Below are 23,642 nucleotides of genomic sequence, written 5' to 3'. Positions count from 1 at the left end.
AATCCACCTGCAGGCACCTGGGTGGCTCAGTGGTTGAGCATCTGCCTCTGGCTCAGGGCATGATCCTGGGGTCCCGGGATCGAGTCCCACATCGGCTCCCTGCATGGAGCCTGCTTCTCCCTCTGCCTGTGTCTCTGCCTCTCTTTGTGTCTCTCATGAATAAATAAATTATATCTTTAAAAGAAAATGCACCTCCAAGGAAGAGGAGAAGCGGAGTTTGAGTCCTGATGCGTCTTGGCAGGTGAAGGTGCGGCATGCACCTTTAATAGACAACCAAAGAAAAGCCGAGAGTAGAAAGGGACAGCAGATGATGGAAAGAAAGTGATAACCAAACACCAGTGGCCCGAGGCTACTGTATGAAAGGAGGGGAAAGTAGATTGAAGAATATGAGAGTTTTTAAAAAGACAAATGCGCGCGGCCGAGCTTCCCCAGCCAGGCTGCCGCGTTTCCGTGCACGTCTCAGCAGAGCAAATTTGTCATAAATGATTAACTTCTGGAAGAACAAATCATTTGACCTCTGCAGCTGAACAAACACGGAGCGGCAGTGACTAAAAAAGCCAAAGGCAATGCTTCAGCCGCACTGAACACATTTTCATGGAAGTCCTGCCATTTTATGGCACAAGAGCCCGAGGAAACTGAGGTTTTGGCTTCTCTTTAGCTAAAGGGAAAGCCTTCTCGGGGCCTGCGTTGCCGCTGCAGAGGGACTTCGGGTCTCAAAGGTTGGTTTTACCTTAATTTGGGAAGCATGGCCTGCAGTTCTTCATAGGAGAGTTTGAGTCCAATTTCCGGGATTGCAACAAAGAAACTGAATGAAGGTAGCAAAATGCTGCAAGGAACCCAGGGCAAGGAAGGCCACGGTAAGTTCCCAGTGACTCTGTGCCTCTGTTGTAAGCACTTGGCCATCAAAATTTACACAAAACAGCTTTGAGCCCAAAGAGTTCCTTGGGATACAGAATGCAAATGCAGCTCCATTAATTCCATGTTTCCCTGTTGTGTGAAGCTTTCTACCACAAGGAGATTTTTATTTATTTTATTTTTATTTTTTTTTAAGGATTTTATTTATTTATCCATCACACACACACACACACACACACACACACACACACACACGGGGGGGGGGGGCAGAGACACAGACAGAGCGAGAAGCAGGTTCAGTGCAGGGAGCCTGACGTGGGACTCGATCCCGGATCTCCAGGATCAGGCCCTGGGCCGAAGGCAGGCGCTAAACCACTGAGCCACCGGGGCTGCCCCACAAGGAGATTTTTAAATAAGGAGTAAGTTCCTTGTCCCAGGGAATTCTTGTTTTATTCAGATATAGCTTGGCAGGGACTTTCACAAATAGAATGCAAATGAGAATGAAGAAAATTAATTAGAAACAGAGATCAGAATTCCTTTTCATTAACACCTTAAAAACCACCATTCCCCCAAAGAAAACCTGAAGAAATGTTAATATACTAAAATTAAAATTCAAGTCACCCCTTTTCTGGTTATTTGGTTTGGTTTGGTTTGGTTTGGTTTAGTTTAGTTTAGTTTAGTTTCTTTCTTTCTTTTTTTTTTCTTTTTTTCTTTTTTTCTTTTCTTTGCCATGATCTTGCTAAACTAAAAGTAATGATCTGGTCAGCCCGGAGACCTTGTCTTACAGGGCATTTTCCTCTATAAAGCTGAAGGTTGGAATTCTGTTCTAAAGCCTTTGCCTGACCCATGGTTATTAAAAAACAGTGTTCTCTCTTCAGGCTCTGGAAGCCAGCACCTACTAAACCATGAGACAACAGCCCTGATGCATTGTTGATTTGTTTGGAGCAGGTACCAAATACCTGGCAATTCCTGTAACATGTCCAAAAGAATTCTTATAGTTTTACTTTAATCATACCCATAGAATACACACACATAATCATCTATGGTTTCATCTTAAGTTTACAAAATTGAAAAGATAGAAATAACTTGTGAACAATCATTTGAAACAAAATGTATTTGTATTTATGGTGCTTGCAGCATATCATTTATATGCAATGAATTCTTAAAAATTATATGTCTTTTTAAAGTTTTAAAAAAAAGTTTAAAAGCCCAAAACAGAATACTTGGAAAAGAAAGAAAAACAAGAAAAAATAAAATCACCAATATATCTGCCATCTAGACACAAGCAGGCTTACCTATGGGTTTATCTTCTGGTATTTTTGTTGTTTATAATTTTTTTCATATAAATGTCAATATATGAAGTATTCAAGATTTTATATGCTGATTTTCAGTCTTTTCCTAATTATAAAACTAATATCTGCTTATTGTGTATCATCTGAATAATACAGAAAATCATGCCTCTACAATGCAACAACCCAAAGACACTTTAAATATGTTGGTGTAATTCTTTACATTTTCTTCTTTTAAACCTAAACAACTAAATATGTGTACATTTTTGTTTAAAATATTTTTTAAAAAGATTTTATTTATTTATTTGACACAGAGAGAGAGCACAAACAGGGGGAGCAGGCAGAGGGAGGAGAAGCTGGCTCCTTCCTCAGGGGCTCCATGCGGGGCTACACATGGGGCTCCATCCCAGGACCCTGGGATCATGACCTGAGCCAAAGGCAGACCCTTAACTGAATGAGCCACCCAGGTGCCCCTAAAAGATTTTTTAAAAAGGAAGTGTAAGAAGCAAAACACAAAATGGCCCCTTTACCCTCCCCTATCAATGTCTGCCATCCCCACTCCATCTTGGTGGGCATTTATATTAGTCCTAATTATTTTTATTACAAATAATGCTGCAATGAATATCTATGCATGTACATTTGTGTAAACAGGCAAGTATTTCTTTAGACAAATTCCTAGATTTAGAATCCCTAGATCAAAGGAATTAAATTATGATAAACTTGCCTTCAAAAGACTTGCAATTTACATTTCAATCAATTCTGTGAATGCTTGCTCCTCCAATCCTTGCCTATAGATTATAAACTGCAGTTATAATTCATACTTCCCTAACTACTGCCAAGGTTAGGCATCTTTTCCTTTGTTTATTGGCCATTTGTAATTTTTCTTTCATAAATTTCTTGGTCATCTTCATTTTGTTTGTAGGAGTTTTTTGGTTTTTTTTTAAGATTTTTTTTTTAATTTATTTATTCATGAGAGACACAGAGAGAGAGAGAGAGAGAGAGAGAGAGGCAGAGACACAGGCAGAAGGAGAAGCAAGATCCATGCAGAGAGCCGGATGTGGGACTCGATCCCTGGACTCCAGGATCACACCCTGGGCCCAAGGCAGGCGCTAAACTGCTGAGCCACCCAGGGATCCCCTGTTTGTAGGTTTTTATATTGATTTTTAGGAACTTTTTATATTTGCTGGTTACTGATCATTTTTTTTCCGTCTGCCAAGTTGTCTTTTTACAGAGACATTTGTCATAAAGACATTTGTTATTTTCTGTGTCCTCAAATCTATAAATCTTTTCCTTTGGGGCTCTGGGTTTTGTATCTTGTTTTGGAAGTCCTTTTCATATCCCCAAGATTATTTTAAATTTTTTTTTTTTTAATTTTTATTTATTTATGATAGTCACACACAGAGAGAGAGAGAGGCAGAGACAAAGGCAGAGGGAGAAGCAGGCTCCATGCACCGGAGCCTGATGTGGGACTCGATCCCGGGTCTCCAGGATCGCGCCCTGGGCCAAAGGCAGGCGCCAAACCACTGCGCCACCCAGGGATCCCCCCAAGATTATTTTAAAAAATAAGATTATTTTCCTTCTGATACTTTTATGGTTCTGCTCTTGAGACTTAGCTCTTTATTTCTGTGTCTGATATGAAATAAGGGCTTGATTTTGTCTATTTCCAGATAGCCTAGGGTCCCAATGGTTTATCACATTGTCCAATCTGTGTTCTGCATCTAAGGGCACATTTTAAATTACTTGGGCTTGATATTGTATTTTGATGCAGGGTAAGGGTGCTCAGGCAAGGGGTCCCCCCTCATTCCCATTGTTCTTTTAGTTATCTCAACATTCATAACTATTCTGTTTTCTCTTCCAAAATGAATTTTGTAATTATTTTGCCCATAAATTCTCTTGGGATTTGATTGGGAATGTCTGGAATTTATAGAATAATTTGGTACATGATAAAATCCTTATAATAATGAGCCTTGCCATTAAGAACATGCTATATTTCTCTAGCCCATAACTACTATTTTGTATCTTTCAGTAAAGATTTACAATTTTTCTCAGGTCTTACACATGTTTGAGATTTATTTCTAGATTTTTTAATTGGGAATAGATTTGGATTTGACAATTTTCATTTCTGAGAAAGGCATTTTTTTTTTCAAAAATGTTAGCTTGACTTGTGCAAACTATTCCCTTATATATTTTTTGTAATTTCCTGCTTTTCTGCAGTGATGTAAATTTCTCATATCTGATATTATGCTTTTTTAGATTTGCTGTGTTTGCCTTTTTCATGGGTGTTTTTTAAAAATCAAGTGTGATTGGGTTTTTTTGTTGTTGTTTATTTACCATTTCATTAATCTACTTCCTTTTTTTCCCTTCCCTCTTTGGATTTCTTGTTGTTCAGTCTTCAGCTTCTTTCTTATTTTGTAATATATCGGTGTAACACTACACACAGTCCTTCAAGCACTGCTTTGACCTCTTCCTCCGTGGTTTATATTTGGAGACTCCGATGTTAATCATGTCTGTTCATCTGCATCTGCTTCCTCCACAAGGTATTCCTCACACCTACCCCCGCCCCTGTCTTCAGCACCCTTACATCCTGCTGTATCTGGAATTCTGCGGTTACAGTTTACTACCATGAAAATCCTGACGTACTAAAGACATTTGGGTTGTTCTGAGTGCCCAGAATCACATTCCTCAAATCACCTTTCTCTTTCCTTTTACTAATTCTCTGTGCTTCCTGTAGGATGGCCTTTTGAGTAATTGAGACCCCTTCCCTCCATCCTGAGAAAAACTGGATCCTCATATTTAATCTAAATGGATCACGCATAAGAAACAAACCCCTCTCCTACTAATATTGACCATCTCTTTTATATATTGTTAATGTGTCATTATGCTATACATATAAGGAGACATACAACCAGTATTTTTTAGAACAGTCAAAAAATAGGTGGATTTTCTAATGTCCTTTTAGAGAGAACTTAACTGAATCCTGATTGAGATTTTTCCCACCCCTTTGAAGTATTCATTTACCTTTTCTTTCTCAATGTAGCATCCATCCTGGGCATATCTATTGAATCTTCTATGGGCCAGAAATCTGATGACCCATCCTAAGGTCTGCTTGAGGAAGGACTCCCTTTGCTTCAGGAAAGTAGAAGCTGGACCTCCACTGCACCCCAAGGGAGTCTTACCGGATTTTCTATTCTTTGGATCACTATTTGTTCCCCACCAGCACCCTGATGATGCCCTGAAGAGGGAGGACTCTTCCCCTTACCAGAGTTTTTCAGTGTGTAAGAAGTAATAGTAATGATCAATAATTTTTCAAGGAGTAAAATCATGATTATCATCTAAAATAAACATGGTAAAAATTTTATTTAGCTCATTAACTAAAAAGGAAGCCAGTACGATATTACAACCAGCTCAAGGAGAAAACAAAGAATAGATGCAAATATAAGTCCCAAAAAGTGCTGAAATGAATTGGCTCAGTAGATGCAAAATTTGTTTTTTTCATGAGGATGGGAGAGGATCAATCACCTCTCCACCAGACAAGGTTTATTTGCATACCTATAAAGGTAAATTATTTTTATTGCTATCAGTTATTTATAATTTACAGTTATAAAATCACTCAAAGACAAGGAAACTGTAGAGATAATCTGGAAAAGTGTGCTATAGACATCCAGTCATCTGCTTTGCGCATTTCAAAGGCATTCACCACTTTTCTGATGTGCTTCCCTTAACATATTCAGTTTCAATTTTACTCTGTAAGCTGGCGGGGGTCCTCTTCCCTGTCTGGTAGTTTGTGATTACCTGGCATTCCCAAATTAGACATATTCTGGCCTCCTGACCGCCCAGAGATCATGGAGCCCTCTGTTGTATCAAGCTTCCATGGATACCAGCCGATGAGCTACACAGAGCTCTCCCTCAGATTAGATTTGGGCTGGATGAGTCTTCTTCTGCCTTTTAACCACACACAAAAGTCACTGGGTATCTGGGGATCCTTCAGATACCAAGAAATGAGGACTGAATCATCATTTGTAATGATTACATTTGGGCCATTAATTTTTTTATTCCCAATTTGTCTGACAAATTGGCTGTTGTTTCCTTCAGGAGCCCGAGAAATAGTTGTAGATTTTTAAATCTTTTCAACTAAAATAATTCCAGCACTAACCAACTCTCAAAATCTTCTCTTTGGTGCACATGGATTCAAGCTAAATTTATAAGCCAAAAAGGATCCCCCAGTCCTGTTGCTATCAAGGAGGCTTCAGAGATTGAGTGAGAAGCTACAAGGAGGCAAGTGGTCTTTCTTCATAGTTGGCTGTAGACCATGATTGGAGATCCTTGACCATTTAGTGTCACTTACAACATGATTGCTCTTTCAAGGAATAATAATTTAAGGGATTGTATTAATTCCAGTCTTGATCAAGGTCCTTGTAAGGTCAAATAATTCTACTTTATAGGTGAAGAAATTAAGGCTCAGAGGAAATAAAAAACTTGCTCAAAGTCCCATAACTATTAAGTAACTGTGCTCTGATGTACAGAGGCTATAATTCAACATATTGAATGCCTTCCATCACACTATGCTGCACCTCTATATTCCAGGTATTTGTTCCAATATTCTACAAATATTCACTCAGTGCCGACCATGGGTGAGGCACTGTATAAGAAACGCCATTTATCTGGTTACCCAAGAAAGGAACTTCTACATTAGCCTGACTCTGCCATCTGCTCCCCCATGTACATTCAGTTGTGTTCTCAGCTCTATGAATGTTATTTTGATGTATTTCCCCACTGCATCCCTTTCACGCTATACCCCTGCACATTAGCTTATTCATTCATATTCATCTCTGTTTGCTGGAATAACACAATGTTCTTGTCTGGCCTCCCTAATTCTAGCTTCTTCCCATCTCTGTTTCCTACCCATGTACCCTTCTTATTTTCAATGAGTAATACTGTTGATCTATGCATGTCCCTCCCTTGCTTAACAAATCTGAATGACTCCCCAGTTACTATAGGGTAATGTGCAAACTCCTTTGAGTAGCCCATAAAGGAGTTAAAAATGTATCAGCTCATCTTTCTGGTCACTCTTCATCTCAGCCACTAATGAATCTATGACATAGCCACAGTACATTAGTGCCTATTTCCATAGCATCTCTTCTCTTCAGGCTTCCATGCTTTTCTTTCCCTTGTACTGTTCTCTGGAATTACAATGTCCTTCCCTGATTCCAGGTCAGATACCTCCTCTTCTGTGAGACCTTCACTGATACCATTACCATTCTCCATCCACTGAGGAAAATAATCCTCTTAGTCAGGGTGCACATTTCTCTATTAAAGCATACATACACTCAGGTTCTACAATGAGTGTGCCTGTTTGCCCATGAGTGTCTCCTCATGGGCAAGGGTCATTCCACACACCTTAGAATTTGCAGCATACAGCACAGAGCCTAGCATCAGGAGGCCCTCAATAAATGTGTTGTTGACAATCTAAATTAATAAGAGAACACATGTTGAACTTGAGAGTCCAATTTTCAGACTCTTCGCTGCATCCCAATCAGTTTAAGAAAGAAACAATAAAAACAAACAAGCAGAAAAACAGGAAAGGACAACTCAAAGGCTAATATTCAGGGAAAGCTGTGTATACCCCTGGATGTCCACCTAAACCCTAGTGGTTAAGGAATGAATTGCCACAGTGGGAACCAGTGCTGTGCCAGAGCCTGTGCCCTTCCTAGCTGCGTTCAGTGATGCCACGTGGGCAGCTTGGCATCAGCCATGATGGGAGTAGTTTACACCACTGAAATTGGCACATGGTGTGAATGGAGGTTGTGGGGAGGTGGGTCTTGTGTTATTCTTCCCATTTTGAATTGTACAAGTCAGTGGTCTTTAGCGTATTCGCTGCTTTTTATCCAATTTCAGAACGTTTTCATCAGTCTCCAAAAAACCTTTAGCAATCACTTCCCATTTCCGCCTACCCTAACCCTGGCAATATTTTTTCATCTGTGTGTGTGTATGTGTGTGTGTGTTTTGTTAAAGAACTGCTTGTTAAACATTTACAATACACCACTGTTGGGAAACCATCTGTTTCTATAATAACAGTTACTTTTCTCTTCTCATTCAATGCTTTGATACTTCAAGTACCTTGAGGCCTCCTAAACCCCAAGGTTTATATAACAAAGATTTATATACCTTTAAAAAGAAGTTATTTTAGCTCTTGCTTAATTCAATTTATCCATCATAGAATGAAATGAAAAATAGTCACGCATAGAGAAAAGATCAGGAGCTAATAAATCTTTTAAAAGGCTAGATCACTTTCTGCCGGATTAGTATACGGGATTTACTTTTGCATGAGACAATGGGCTCTTGTCTATTTTTAGATTAGATAATGCATTTCCTAGGACCCACAGGAGGCCTTGGCTTCTCTTATTACTGAGCACACATGCAGAGACCAGAGGTTTTATGAAAGAGGAAAAAGAAAAAGACAAGGGGAAAGGATTCGTGGTTTGCTCTTTTGATCACTAATGCAACTCCATCAGGAAAGAGGAAATATAATGCCCAGGAATTTCCTCAAAGAAGTTCACCACAGATGCACAAAAATGCACACTATCAACAGATGTATATGCATTGCACACATCCACGTGAATGTGCTTGTGCCATAAGATCATTTGTTAATGTCCTAATAACCTGCTAACCCCAGAACAGTGTCCCATATGTGGGCTCCCAGACATCAGATGTACATTACTTATCTAATTAATGCCTACTGATTGAACTTGTTTCTAAATCTTTTATATTTGCAAGAAGGGAATGCTGGGCCACCCTCTAGGAAAGAGACTGTAAGCTTTGAACTCAAATTGTGGCCCACGGACCAGCAGCATTAGCATTATCCAGGAGGTTATTAGAAAGGCAGAACCTCAGACCCTACCCTGACTTACTGAGATGTATTTCTATTTTCCCAACATCCCTGGCTGATTCATGTGTGCATTAATGTTGAAAAGCACTAGATGAAACCAGTGGTGGACCCTTGGATCAGTGTCTATTCTCACCTCACTGTCTTGAGTTTGGATGAAGGAAGGACTTGGTGAGACTTCCTTGGAATTCATCCAAATGCTCACCAACCAGAGCTTAGATGTCTTGGGAATTCCATCTTATCCTAAGCTTTAGTTTTGGAGCAGAAACAAGAGGCTTATTTTCTGCCCAGATTGGAACCCTACTGACTGCAGAGAGGTCAATGGCCCATCTTCAGAGATCATGTCAAGTTTTTTTGTTTTTGTTTTTGTTTTTTAATTTTTATTTATTTATGATAGTCACAGAGAGAGAGAGACAGGCGCAGAGACACAGGCAGAGGGAGAAGCAGGCTCCATGCACCGGAAGCCCGACGTGGGATTCAATCCCGGGTCTCCAGGATCGCGCCCTGGGCCAAAGGCAGGCACTAAACCGCAGCGCCACCCAGGGATCCCGATCATGTCAAGTTTTACTTAAAATCGAGTTTTAGTAAGACCAAACTAATATGCTCAGTACAGAAAATCTAGAGAACTAAGGAAAAGCAAATTAATACCACTTGACTTTCCATCACTGAGTATTAAACACTTAATACTTGGGCACTTTTTTTAAACATGCAATTGTTAACATCCTGTTTCCAGTAGAATTCTTTATTTTACACAGCTAGGAGGGTGAAGTACATAGAGTATGTATCCTGGGTTTCTTTTTTTTTTTCGTATGCTATGATTATTCTCTTATTCCTAAAAATTCTTCAAGAACATGATTTTAATGACCTTATATTCTTATGTGACTAAATCATATTTTATTGAAATATTCTCATATTCCTGAGTACCTTAAACATTTTTAACCATTATAAATGACACTGTGATTAAGATTCTTATGTATAGGGACGCCTGCGTGGCTCAGCGGTTTGGTGCCTGCCTTCAGCCCAGGGTGTGATCCTGGAGACCTGGGATCGAGTCCCACGTTGGACTCCCTGCATGGATCCTGCTTATCTCTCTCTGCCTCTTTCTCTGCCTGTGTCTCTGACTCTCTCTCTCTTTCTCTCTGTATCTCTCATGAATAAGTAAATAAAATCTTTAAAAAAAAAAAAGATTCTATGTATAAATCTTTTTCTACTTTATTTTTTAGTAGGTTTCACACCCAACATGGGGCTTGAAAATCATGACCCTGAGATCAAGAGTCATGTGCTCCCCTCTTTTTCTGAGTTTCTGATTTTTCTTCTGTATAGATTTTCAGAAGTGCACTTGTTGGGTCAAATGGTGTGAACTTTACAGGATATTGATACATAATATGGAAGTTTATTATGTATCATAACGTGGGGCTTCCCACCCCCCCACCCCACCCCTGCCCTGAGCCCCTGAGGTGGACCACACCCTCACCAGCCTTTTGAACTCCCAGCTTCCTGGGTGACAATCATTATTGCTTTTTTCTCATTTGAATTTCTTTGATAAGCAGTGTGGTTTCATTTGTGAATCCCCTATACTCTTTGATCTTGGTCTTTTTTTATTGTTGGGGTGCTACTACAATAATACGTATGTGGTGTATGTTCACATCATTGATTCTTTTATCAATCTTATCTTATGTTCCATTTTCCCAATTGCCATTTATCTGTGGTTAAAGTCATATAAATGTTTTACATTTTATTTTATTTTATTTTATTTTATTTTATTTTATTATTTATCTATTTATTCACGAGAGAGACATAGGCAGAGGGAGAAGCAGGCTCCATGTGGGAGCCCAATGTGGGACTCAACCCTGGAACTCCGGGATCACGCCCCGAGCCAAAGGCAGACATTCAACCACTGAGCCACCCAGGTGCCCCAATACTTTACATTTTAAATTGAATATTGTTAAAATTATGATTTTTTTCTGTGGGACTTCTTACATAGTGCTTATGGTTAGAAAGATCCTCCCCACTAAGGAGTGCATGGTTAATCTACATATTTTTCCACAACAAGGTGAAATAGCAGGGCTGATTGTGACTATTCTAACCTCATTCCTGATAAAGCCTGATGTTGGCTTTTACCTGGATCACTTCCTGAATACTTCATTCCTTCCCCATTTTTTTTGTGATATTTCATTAATTGTGTGTTATCTTCTAAAACATACTCAAGAGCCTGTTTGATAGCTGACCTATCTCACCGATCTGTCAATTCTTGCTTAACTCCCATTAGCTTTTGCTTCATCACCTACAAAATTAAGAAAATAATGGTTCCTAGCTCATTGAGTTGATGGAATGGTTAAATGAGATTAAAGGAGCCAGCATAATGTCCAGCACAAAATCAACACTAAATAAATGTGAGCTTAACACGTAGAACCCCCTTTCTCCGCACCCCATCATCTTTGCAGTTGATCTTGCCTGACTTACTTCACTGAGAAGATGAAATTCTGTCTGCCATTTCCTTTATGCTCATCCTTGACTCTAACAATCGCATTTCCTCCTTCTTCCTGTCTCAAGAAAGGAAGGTCCAACCTCCCTGCCATGGCTGTCCCTAGTTCCGGGATCACCTTCCAATACAGAAGCTATAATGCTTGGCTGAACTGGCTTTGGAAGCCACACGCTATTATTTCTGCTCTATTCTATTGGCCCCACATATCAGCCCTGACTCGACATGGACGGGGACAGCAGAAGCACTTGAACACCACACGTTAATGATCAGAGAGGCCACCTTAGACACTACCTCAGTCCACTCTTATGCCCTTATGCCTCTTTCCACATGCCCTTAGGAAGGCTGTCCTCAGGCAGCCCCGGTGGCCCAGCGGTTTAGCGCCGCCTTCAGCCCAGGGCATGATCCTGGAGGCCCGGGATCAAGTCCCGCGTCGGGCTCCCTGCATGGAGCCTGCTTCTCCCTCTGCCTGTGTCTCCGCCTCTTTCTCTCTCTCTGTGTGTCTCTCATGAATAAATAAATAAAATCTTTAATTAAAAAAAAAAAAAGGAAGGAAGGATGTCCTCACTGGCCACAATTTCTCAGCCTCTACTCTCTGAGGCAGAGTTCCTGTTTGCAAGCAACTGAACTTGACTCCAAGTATTTAGAAGATGAATTTATTTAAAGGATATTTTGGGGGAAGACAGGAGACCCAGGGTGGCTGAAGTTACATTTCTAGGAGCAGTGCCACCGAACGGGCCCAATGGGTTAACAGTCCTTGCTGCGGCTGCTGTTGCCACTGCCCTACTAAGCACTACGGGGGACAACCACCATCACTGCCATCCCAACAATGACATTTTTTTTTTTTTTTTAGTCAGGACCACAACCTCACAATCACTGCTCTTCAAAAAGGCCAAAACCTCTGCTGCCACCCACCACAAAGAAAAATAAAGAATTCTTCAAATAGATCTCTTTCATAAGTTGTTCACTTCTGAACAGATGTTTAACATGGGTGTGTCTGGGTTGCATTCTCACATCCCAGCTTTGAGAAATACTGAGAATTTCAATTTCTGAGTTCTGCTCTGGTAAAGCAAGCTGCAAAAGGCCAAAAATACTCAAACATTACAAGGGTTTCAAAAGGTATAGGACATCCAGAAAGAATGACAAATTGTTCACAGTGTCTACTTCTTTTAACTTTTGCAGTTTGGCTTCAGTCTCACTATTCCCCTACAGCTGTTCCTCAGTGACATGCTATGAATCTTCTTGTGTCAGTCTTGCACTAGTTGAGGAAATTAAAGTAGCCCTTGGTCAGAATCTTAGGACAGGTTCCCCAGAAGTAGACACAGAGACAACTCATTTCCAAGTGATTTATTAAGGAAGTTTCTCCAAGGAGCGACTAAGAGGGGAAGCAGAAGAGGAAGAGCAAGAAGCTAAGTATGGGCATAATTTCAGGCAAAATCCCAGGGAGTAAATTCAGTCTGATCCTGCAAGGGACTCTGGAGGGAAAGTTGTGTCTCAGAGCCCTGACCTGAGGCCAGGAAGCTTTCACAATCTACCCCAGAGAGGCAGGAAGGGACACAAAATACAGAACTACTAGCTCTTTCGATTACACAAGTAAGGTGGCCATAGTAGCCTGAGAGCAGGCCTCTGAAAAAATAGAGGCAGACCTGGACCAATGGAGACCAAAGCACACAGGTTCCTTCAGAAGAAGGATGCACAGACATGGTCAAAGAAACTCAATGTTTTCTGGACAGAAGACAAAATAGCCTAGTAGAATCAGGGATTTAGTATTCAGTTTCAAATATGCCTTCCCATGGGTACCACTCCACCTGGGTCCACAGCCTTTGCCAACGGGCTCCTGTCATCAAGCAGCCACCATTAAGCCATACTTCTCAGTAATCCCCTGGATCTACCTCAGCCTTCATCCAAATTCACTGTCAGCTTACACCAAATATCCCTTGCCTTTCTTGCCTTCATCGCATCCCTGTCCTCTACCTGAGGATGCTCTCCCCTCAGTTCATCTACTGTAGACTTCCCTGAGATCCAGCCCAAATGCTGCCTGCATCAGGAAGTCTCTCTTGGTCACCCCAGCACTCAAGGAAAGCTCTCCCCTGAATGAGGACAAGACTATTTTTAGCTCTTTTAAGATCCTGATCACATACTGCAGACATGTTCATGCCTTGTCTTCCTTGATGAGTTTTAGGCTCCTGAGGACAAAGACTACCTCTTATAAAACTGTTTACTACGTAGCATCTTATTAATAATATTGACTTAGATGTTTTAAAAAGAATCCTGTTTCTGAGTGCATGGAGACATCAAGGATATTACAGTCTACTTTTAAAATAGAGCACTACCTAAAGCAGGACCTCTAGTGTATTACCTTAAATATATTTCTCTGTTGAGAGCAGAGAAATAACACACTTTTGTGTAATTATTCCCAGTCTGAAAAGTAAGTACTGAAATAAAAGGTTTGGCTCTGGGTCCTCAAACAAATAAAAAAAAAAAAACAAAAAAAAACATTCTGGAGAATGTTCCTGACCCTTTGTGATGATTTTCATCAAGTGAACTTATACCCAGCTCCTCCTACGAAGGTGGGGCTGATGCCTTTGAAGCTGTTGGGAACCAGGTGCTCTCTCGTGCCCTAATCTACTTAAAACCTCTCCATAATGTTCCACTGGTTTCTGACTTCAATCCAGCACTCATAAGGCCCTACATGACTGACACTGTCTACCCCACCAACCTCATCTCATCACATTTTCCCTTTGCTCACAAAGCTCTCTCCACTACAATCTGCTCTTGCTGCTGTCTACCACACTTTTCTTTGCTTCAGAGCTATTGTTCCTTCCATTCCCTTTGCCAAACTACCCTGGTAGGTGACAGACTAATTGATTCCTCTTCATCTTTTAGGTCTTAGCTGTTTTATCTGTGACCCTTTCACCCCTTTGCCTGGGTGGTATCAATCATACCACTCTGTTTTTGTTTTTTAAGATTTTATTTATTTATTCCTGAGAGACACACAAAGAGAGGCAGAGACACAGGCAGAGGGGGAAGCAGGCTCCATGCAGGGAACCCAATGCAGGACTCCAGGATCACGCCCTGAGCCGAAGGCAAACGCTCAACCACTGAGCCACCCAGGTGCCCCTGGTCCTGAACACTTTCAGCATTACCTACATCAGCTTAACCACTGAGCCACCCAGGCGCTCCCATATCACTCTGTTTTTATCCTTCAAGGCCTTCATGACAATCTGAAATTGGTAGCAGTTCACATGTTTCCTGTCCCCAACTAAAATTGTGTGTTGCCCAAAGGAGATTACCTTATAAATGTGCTCAGAGACGACAACAATTATACACTGTGTGAGCACTCTGTTAGCAGTTGTTCAAACAGCAAATGGAAGAGTGTACTTTGAGAAGGAAAGTCTTCTTGTGCAAGACAGCAAAATGCAAAATTATAAAGCAATAGATAAATTTGACTTCATAAAATTTTGGAAGCATCTGATGAAATGTAAGGATACCAAGTAAAATATGGGAAAAAAATTCTTGGAACGAAAATAGATGGTGAAGTGTTTTGGGCACAGCAGCCAATAGCCAGGTGAGATAAAGGAAAATAATGAATGAGAAAAAATAGAGGAAGTGAAACTCTAACATGCAAGATGGATCATCTATGTAGTTGTGGGTTTCTCCAAGAGTGGAATGGAAAGGTGAACTTTGAATGGGTGAGCCATTAAATGCCTTTGGGATGTGGAGGGCATCCAGTCCTCTCCACAAATTCACATGGCATGACATTTTTTATCATCACTTGACAAAAGTGTCATCACTTGACACTTGATAAAAGGTACCTTGACTCACTATCTAACCTCACTCAAGCCTGTAAGTGGTTGGAGCTGGGATTTGACCCTAAGTTTTTGTGGCTTCAAGGCTTATTATGTTCTCCCTATGCCAGTATGCACCTTCCATTTTTCACTGGTGAGACTAAGCACAAGGAAGTTAAGACATGATCCATGGTATTCTTGGGCAGTGGATTCTAAGCCCAAAAGAGAAAGTAAAAAGTAGGACTAAAATGCCTTGGGGAAGAAATACCAGACTCTAGAAACTCTTAGTCTCATTAATCTTAACACATTAATCTCTGCACACGACAATCCCATTCAGAAATGTGACTTGACCGCCCAGGGGAATAAGTGGGATTCTGGCATCAAAAGTATATAAATAAGCCATAAAATCTTAGAACTATTAGATATCCTCTAGAAAGTATTTTCTTAGAAAGTATTTTGTCCAACTCATTTTCTGCTTAAAAGTGACACTCAGAAAACTCAGTGCCTTGCCTAATACCACAAAGCTAGATGATAACACCAGTCTAACCAGGGCATTACTAGCCCTGTGCCTCACATAGACTTGTGACTTTTTCCTCCCACTCCAAGAGGATTTTGAGACAGAATCCTTGAGACTGTATGTCTTTTCTTAGATCATAGTCACCTATAAGTTAATTCCACTTTGCCTGGGCGTCTTCTCTGTGGTGCATTTGGCATCATTGGCCCTTTTTGCTCAAATTTGCTGATGCCGGCCTTCTCTCAGATCCAGGAAAGCTTCCTTCACCAAAACCATGACTATAACCTGCTCTGAACTTGTGGTCAAATCTTACGAGAGGCAAAAGTCCTCTTCCTGATGGGTCTTTTTCTCACGACTGGACTCTTGAGAAACTGGAAGTTCAAGTACGTGTTGCCAAGCAAGAAGCCTGAATCACTGAGCACTAAAATGTGAGCCAATAGAGAACCAGCCCCTCACCAACTGCTGTTTGGAAGGCTGAAAATGCACTGAGCTGTCTCAGCTTCTTCAGTGAAGTCAGGTACAGCAACTGGGCATTTTCCTGTACCTTCCAGCCAGATGATTCTCTGGTGGTTGGGAGAAAGGAGCTGGGATGGATTGGGCCAGAGAAGAAACAGAGATGAATTACAAACTACTTCCTTTTCCACACTCACTCACTTGAGGAACAGTTGATCAAGGCATATCAACATTAGTAAACATTGTGTTCAGCTTCCTTTGGCTCAAAGACATCAGCTTTTTAAAATGAGGGCTATTAAGGCAAGTGGCTGTGTAGGGCCTCATAAATTATGAATTTACTAGTCATGGATGAATACAGATAACCCTGCAATCAGGAGACAGCTGGTAATTAGCAGCAACTCTTCTTCTGATTTAATTAACCACCTGAAGAAATTGGGTTTTGATTTGGATTTGCATTTGAACACAGAATTCCTTTAAATCAAGGAAAAAGAGGAGCACCTGGTAGTGCAGTCAGTTAAGTGTCCAAGTCTTGGTTTCAGCTCAGGTCATGATCTCAGGGTCATGGGATTGAGCTTCAGATTCACTCTAACGTAAATAAATCTTTTAAAAAATATTTTAAATAAAATAAGGAAAAATAATAATTCCAGAGTGTAGAATATCTCTTCCAGATTTACAGTAGGAGAGCTCTGTCTACTATGGGTAAAAAAAAAAAATCAATGAATAAAAAGAAAATTAGCCACCATGTGTTATTGTTGTGAATAATTGCCATTGATCAGCTCAGGAGGGAGGAGGATGGGGAGAAGCATTCTGCATTTCTGAAATCTGATCTTCCCCATGGCTGAAGACAGCCTGTTTCTTTAGGAGATTTGATGATGGGGGAACCGAGGTTTGGGCGGTTGCCCAGTAATTGCTAGCGAGTAGGTGGCAGGCTCAACATTGAAACACGGAGCTCCTCATTTTCCAATCTACAATGCTGTTTGCTGCCTATAGCACATGACCCCCGCAGATGTTTGGGAGCAGGGAAGGAAATTCTTGAACACTTCTGTATTTGATCCTGCAGTCTTCCTGACAGGTTAGCGAGGAACAGAATGTGTTCCCCAACCCCCCCACCCCCGCCACGCCAACAGAGACAGAGACAGGTGTTTTAATAAAATCTAAGAAATGTGGTCAGCATTTCAGAAGAATGGTGTTGCCTAGCAGCAGTGACCTTTAAAGAAAGGTCAAATAGATGTTTCCTAAAGGTTTTTCAGGATACTTGCAGCCAAGTTTCCTGATGATTCATCTAAATATAGTACTGAAATTTTACCATCTGCATGAATAAAGGGAGTCTTTTCAGACTCCACAAATAAATATTAATAATGGCCATCACTTATTTGATGTATTGTTTCACAAAGCACGGTACAGGTTCAGAGACCACAGGTGGTATACAAAGTAATCTGATGTCAGAGATCCCTGGGTGGCTCAGTGGTTTAGTGCCTGCCTTTGGTCCAGGGCGTGATCCTGGAATCCCGGGATCCGGTCCCACATCGGGCTCCCTGCATGGAGCCTGCTTCTATCTCTGCCTGTGTCTCTGCCTCTGTCTCTTTCTCTCTCTCTCTCTGTCTCTCAAGAATGAATAAATAAAATCTTTAAAAAAAACACAAAGTAATCTGATGTCGTATCAGATGAATATTTGTTATTACAAAGGTTGCATATTTGTTTAATTTTGTATTTGAAAACAACTAGTTCACCAACTCAAAGCTTTAATAAATAGAGTTGCTTAGAGTAAAGATAAGTTTTTAGAATAATTTAAATAAAGCCAATTAAAGTATTTGACTAAATAAGAATACATATAGTCAGTGCTCAAATATAGCTAACGTTTTGCAGGTAATACTTTGGCATTTATCATATTCCAGACACTTGTCTGGAGGATGGTACTTTCTTCTCCTTCTCCTGTTTCTTCAGAAGCTCAAGTAAATCATATCTGTGGGTAAGTGGAACTGAACGCATTTGGGTTTGGTTTTGTTTCCCTGAACACTATTACCCTTTGAACTCAATCCTCTTGGGATTTAGATTTTGCAGGATTATGGGCAGATGTCTGAAATTCTCCTGTTTTAAACAGTCAGTTCTAGAATTCTCTCAGTGTTGCAGCAGTCGCTCATACCAGCTCTCATGATTTATGCACATTCCCAGCTTTGTGTTCAGGGACAGTATTTTGGTCGCTTGAAACTGGCCACAGTAAGAGTATTAACACCACAGATATTGGTAAATGCTATAAATTAGGATGTGCTTTTTGTTAAACACGGGTGTTAAATATTTATCAAATAAAACTGTATTCAACCTCATTTTAAAGAGTTGGCAATGATGTAGACAAAGGGGAGCCCTCTTGCACTGTTGGTGAGCAAACTGGTAGAGCCACTCTGGAAATCAGTATGGAGGTTCCTCAAAAAGTTAAAAATAGAGCTGCCCTCGAATGCCTGGGTGGCTCAGCGGTTGAGTGTCTGCCTTTGGCTCAGGGCGTGATCCTAGAATCCTGGATTGAGTTCCACATCAGGCTTCCTGCATGGAGCCTGCTTCTCCCTCTACCTGTGTCTTCACCTCACTCTCTGTGTATGTCTCATGAATAAATAAATAAAATCTTTTTTAAAAAGAGAGAGCTACCCTATGACCCAGCAACTGCATTAGTAAGTATTTACCCAAGAATACAAAGATACCAATTCAAAGGGATAAATGCATCCCTGTGTTCATAGCAGCATTATCTACAATAGCCAAATTATGGAAACAGAGCAAGTATCTTATCAACCAATGAATGAATAAAGATGTGGTGTATATAGACCATGGAATATTACTCAAGGATAACAAAGAATCAAACCTTACTGTTTGCAATGGCTTGGATGGAACTAGAGAGTTTACTATGATAAACAAAATCAGTCAGTCAGAGAAAGACAAATACCATATGATTTCACTTATAAGTGGAATTTAAGAAACAAACAAGCAACAGCAAGAAAAAGAGAGAAAGGCAAACCAAGTAACAGACTCTTAACTCTAGAGAACAAACTTCTGGGGACACCTGGGTGGCTCAGCAGTTGAGCACCTGCCTTCGGCTCTGGGCGTGGTCCAGGAGTTCCGGGATCGAGTCCTGCATTGGGCTCCCTGCATGAATCCTGCTTCTCCCTCTAACTGTGTCTCTGCTTCTCTCTGTGTGTCTCTCAGGAATAAATAAATAAAATCTTCAAAAAAAAAAAAAGAGAGAGAGAGAGAACAAACTTCCAGTTACCAGAGGAGAGGTGGGTTGAGGGATGGGTGAAACAGGTGAAGGGGGTTAAGGAGTACAGCTGTTGTGATGAGCACTGGGTGTTGTATGGAAGTGTTAAATCATTGTATTGTACACCTGAAACTAACATTATACTGTATGTTAACTAACTGGAATTTAAATAGAAACAAAAAAAAATTATGTCTCCCTGCAACATATCTCCAGGTCCCTAGACAACCAGAGACGTCCACCTAAACAAGCTGCTGCACTCTGCAGCAGAGAATGAGACCTTCATGAGGGGCAGGAATTTTAGGCAGTTTCTTTTTTTTAAGATTTTATTTATTGATTTGAGAAGGAGAGAGAGAAGGAGAACATGAATGAGGGGAGGGAGGTACCATTGACTAATGGATTGCACCTTGACTATACGAGGGGCCATCAAGACAGCATTGACTCCAAGCTGAGAACATCCCAATTCATCCTGGGCTCCTCGATTATAGGAAGTCAGCAGCTGCAGGCCTTCCACATTTTACGATTCCAGGGAATATACTTTACATTTTCCCCTGTGTCAACAGTGACTCCTGGAAGTGTACATTGCACACAAATGATCAAATGCTCCACCAGTGAAGAAAGGAAGGCCTGCAGAGAAGTCTTGTGCAAGTCGCTTAGCTAGCTGCTAGTAGAACCAGGATTATATTCCAATCTCTGGATCACAACCTTTCTGAATACACCAAACTGCCTCCCATACTTTACTAATAATAACAACAGAAAAATAATGATGCTATCTTACTACACTGAACGTTTCCTATGAGCCAAGCTCTGCATATTTAATGAGTCATGTACATTTTATCATTCATAAACATGATGAGTGGAGTAAGCCATGGGCCTAGGTCTCTAACATATTGGCCAAGTCATAAGTGAGAATTTGGCAGAGTTCCACAAAGTTTAAGAAGGGATGTGGCAGGCCTCAATGCTTCTCCTTGTCAAAGCATAATCCAGGGGTCTCTCTGACTTAACCACTTTGCCCCTGAGGAGGTAGGGTGACTTAGCATACTGGGCATGTGTAGTTCTGCCCATTGGTTCTCCTCTGCTTCTCCATGCTATAAATCTTCCGGAGGGGAGGGGGGATTCTCATGTACACAGAGTTCAGAATGTACGTGAACATATAGATATGCCTGATTCCAGGCTGTTTGCTGTCAAGCCTTGCTATCATTTAATTATTTGTTAAACTGATTGCATAAAAATAAGCCCATATCTCATCAAACAATTCCAATAGGTGTTCTTTCCTCTCTGCTCTAATATCACATTGTCATCTCATTCCAGATACAACAATGAAACATTCAGAAAGAAAATTGAGAGGTCCCTGGGTGGCCCAGGTGATTAAGTATCTGCCTTCAGCTCAGGTCATGATCTCCAGGTCCTGGATCAAGCTCCTCACTGTACTTCCCTTCCTTAGCAGGGAGTCTGCTTCTGTTTCTCTCTCCCTCTGCCTCTCCCTACCACCTATCTCCCTACCTCTCCTTACCTGTCTCTCTCTCAAATAAATAAATAAAATCTTTTAAAAAAGAAAAGAAAAGAAAAGAAACTGGTTTAACATTTGGAGACAAGATTCCAATCCTTTAAGCTTCTATCCCTGTGTCTACCTTCTCTGCCAGAGCTTTTTTCAGTTAAGATTGCATTGGGCTGCATGCATCAAACACTTGACTGTGGGGTCTTAAGCAAACAAAGAGTTTATTTTTCCCACTAAACAAGAAGTCTGGAGGTAGGAAGTTTAGAGCAGGTGTAGTGGATTGGGAAAACCACCAAAGACCTAGGATCCTCTTTCTTCTCCACTACCCTTTGCATGAACTCTATTCATCCTTATAGTTGTGAGATAACATCATGATTGTGTTCAGGCAAGAGAAAGGGAGACAGTCAGTGGGCAAAAAGGGCAAGCCTATGAAGTCTTTCTTTTTTGTCAAGAAAAGAACAGCTTCCCAAGAAACCCTACCAGTGAATTTTCAGATTTATATCCCATGGCTATGGCTAGGGAGCCTGAGAAATCAGATGATTTGGGGCAGGGTCACATGCTATTCTGAACAAAAGCTGAGTTGTGTTAGTAAAAGAAAATGAGAAAACAGATATGTTTTCAGTAGTGTCAGCCTGAATACTGGAGTCCCTCCCTGGGGCCCTGACCATCACTAAGTCCTTCCATAGAGGTCAGAGTTCCCTTCTCCAGCTGCAGTCCTACTTATTAAGTATCCCTTTTCTGGTACTGTTACCTGATTCAGTACTCCCTGAGATAGACAAGCCCACTAAGTCTTGCCTCTCTGTTAGCTTTGGTCAAAAACCAGAATGGAAGTCTCTTGTTAAGCCTAGAGCCACCTACACTGTACTGCGCTCTACCAATGCAAATTTTTAGTCTTCTGTTCTCTCCTGAAACTTTTGGCAGCTCCATATATCCAGGGCATCTTCACTGATTATTGCCTCCACCTCCATGCCCGTCCCTGAGGTTGCGAGCATCCTATGGCCTTCTCAAGTGATAGTACTCTTTATCTTATACCCAGAGAAGCTCAGGGCACTTCCCTAAGTTCTCCCTGACAATCCAAATGAGATATAAAGATTCTCACATTTTGGGCCCATTCCGAGAAGTTTGTGCCTTCTCCAGACCTCCTTGTCCAAAACTAAACTTTCTCTTTCCAAATGGCTAATCATCTGGCTACAATCACCATCTAGAAATTGGAATAGACCCTTATTACTTCAGATAATCCTCCTTCCAGGAGAGTGGACAAAGAGATACACTGTTCAAAGTTCTGCCCACTGGGAAGATTTCCCTCCCTTGCTACCCTCAGTTGAAATGTTCTAACTGTCTACTTCTGGTGGAGGCTGACAAGCCCGGAAGGAATATCTGTTGAAGGATCAAGTTGGGTTTTTTAAGAATCTTCAGTTGTGACAGCTTCCCATGTGGTTACAAGGGTGGGCTGACAGAAGGACAGATGAGTGGCAAAAGTAGACACAATGACAGTGTGAACCACACAGCCCTCAACCTAGTTATGCTTTCAGGGACTACTCGGGCTTCTTATGCTTGATGACTGAAGGCCTGACTTCATGGCTGGGTATGTCCAGGTAGATCAGATAGTATCTAGGTCATCAGATCAAAGCACAGTAGCAAGTCAGAAGCTATTTCTCAATGGAGAATCTGTGCTCTGCCACAGATACTTCAAGAACCATTGAATGTTCTGAGCCAAAGGGAAAAAATAGGAGCAGGTTCATTGGAGAGTCTCTTATTCTGGGCTCTATACAAAGCCGACAGCTTTCGGGGTCACATGGTAAACTGGCCCAAATAGATGAATACCAGTCCATCAAGTAAAAGATCTTCATAAGTTTATTAATTTGCTCCAGTAATAAAACTGTGTGAATGAGCATCCACAATGGAAATTACTACCTACTTACATTTATAATTTACAGTTATTATAGAGCATCAGACTGTTTTGGGTTTTGGTCTTTTATTTTTAATTTACCAAACTGAAAAATGCATCAGAAAGCAACAAAAAACATTAGCCATTCGTATTCAAATGTGTGATTGTATCATAATCTCCGAATGTCCCCCAGTAATAGAATTTTGTTTCCGTTTACTTACTATTCAGTGGATTTGGCCAATTACTCTGATCAGCAAACTACAAGGTCATTCTATATCACTGAGAAACTGAGAATTTACTTAATCTTGCTATATAATAGTTTTCCCAATAAAATAGCCATAGTTACTTTGAGGAGATGCTGGAAGGAACTTCTTAGACACATGTAGGATTATAGCCCAGCCTTTCACCCACAGTACTTGGCTTCCCCTTTATTCAAGAGGCTATTTTTTAACTGTCTTACATTATAGAGTTGGATAAGTTTTCTTTTCTAATGTAACAATTTGAACTAAATTTCTCTTCCCTTCTATCCATGGGCTGCCTGTTGCTTTCATTCATGAGGCACCCATAATTTAAAGACCATAGCCAGATATTTATGCATGTCTGATGATCTCTTACATTCTTCACACCATGTTTTCCCTGCTGCATAATGAAATGATTAGATCACTTTGTTTCTGCTGTCATTTGGAGTCAGGCATTCTGGCTTCTTTCAAACTGAGATCAAGGAGGCCATTTCAATTACAGCATTTTCCAC

General features: G+C 40.8%; 1 long non-coding RNA gene across 1 annotated transcript; it reads left to right on the top strand.

Annotated features, from left to right (window-relative positions):
- The first annotated feature begins 528 nt into the window (after window positions 1–528).
- LOC144317757 (uncharacterized) lies at window positions 529–21,040 on the top strand. The gene is made up of 3 exons (XR_013383726.1): window positions 529–857; window positions 18,131–18,233; window positions 20,817–21,040. It is a non-coding gene; the product is annotated as an uncharacterized LOC144317757 (long non-coding RNA).
- The last annotated feature ends 2,602 nt before the right edge of the window (window positions 21,041–23,642 follow it).

The sequence above is a fragment of the Canis aureus genome, chromosome 1 (genome assembly GCF_053574225.1).
Source record: "Canis aureus isolate CA01 chromosome 1, VMU_Caureus_v.1.0, whole genome shotgun sequence".
Taxonomy (NCBI): domain Eukaryota; kingdom Metazoa; phylum Chordata; class Mammalia; order Carnivora; family Canidae; genus Canis; species Canis aureus.
This window is presented reverse-complemented; position numbering and strand designations above follow the sequence as displayed.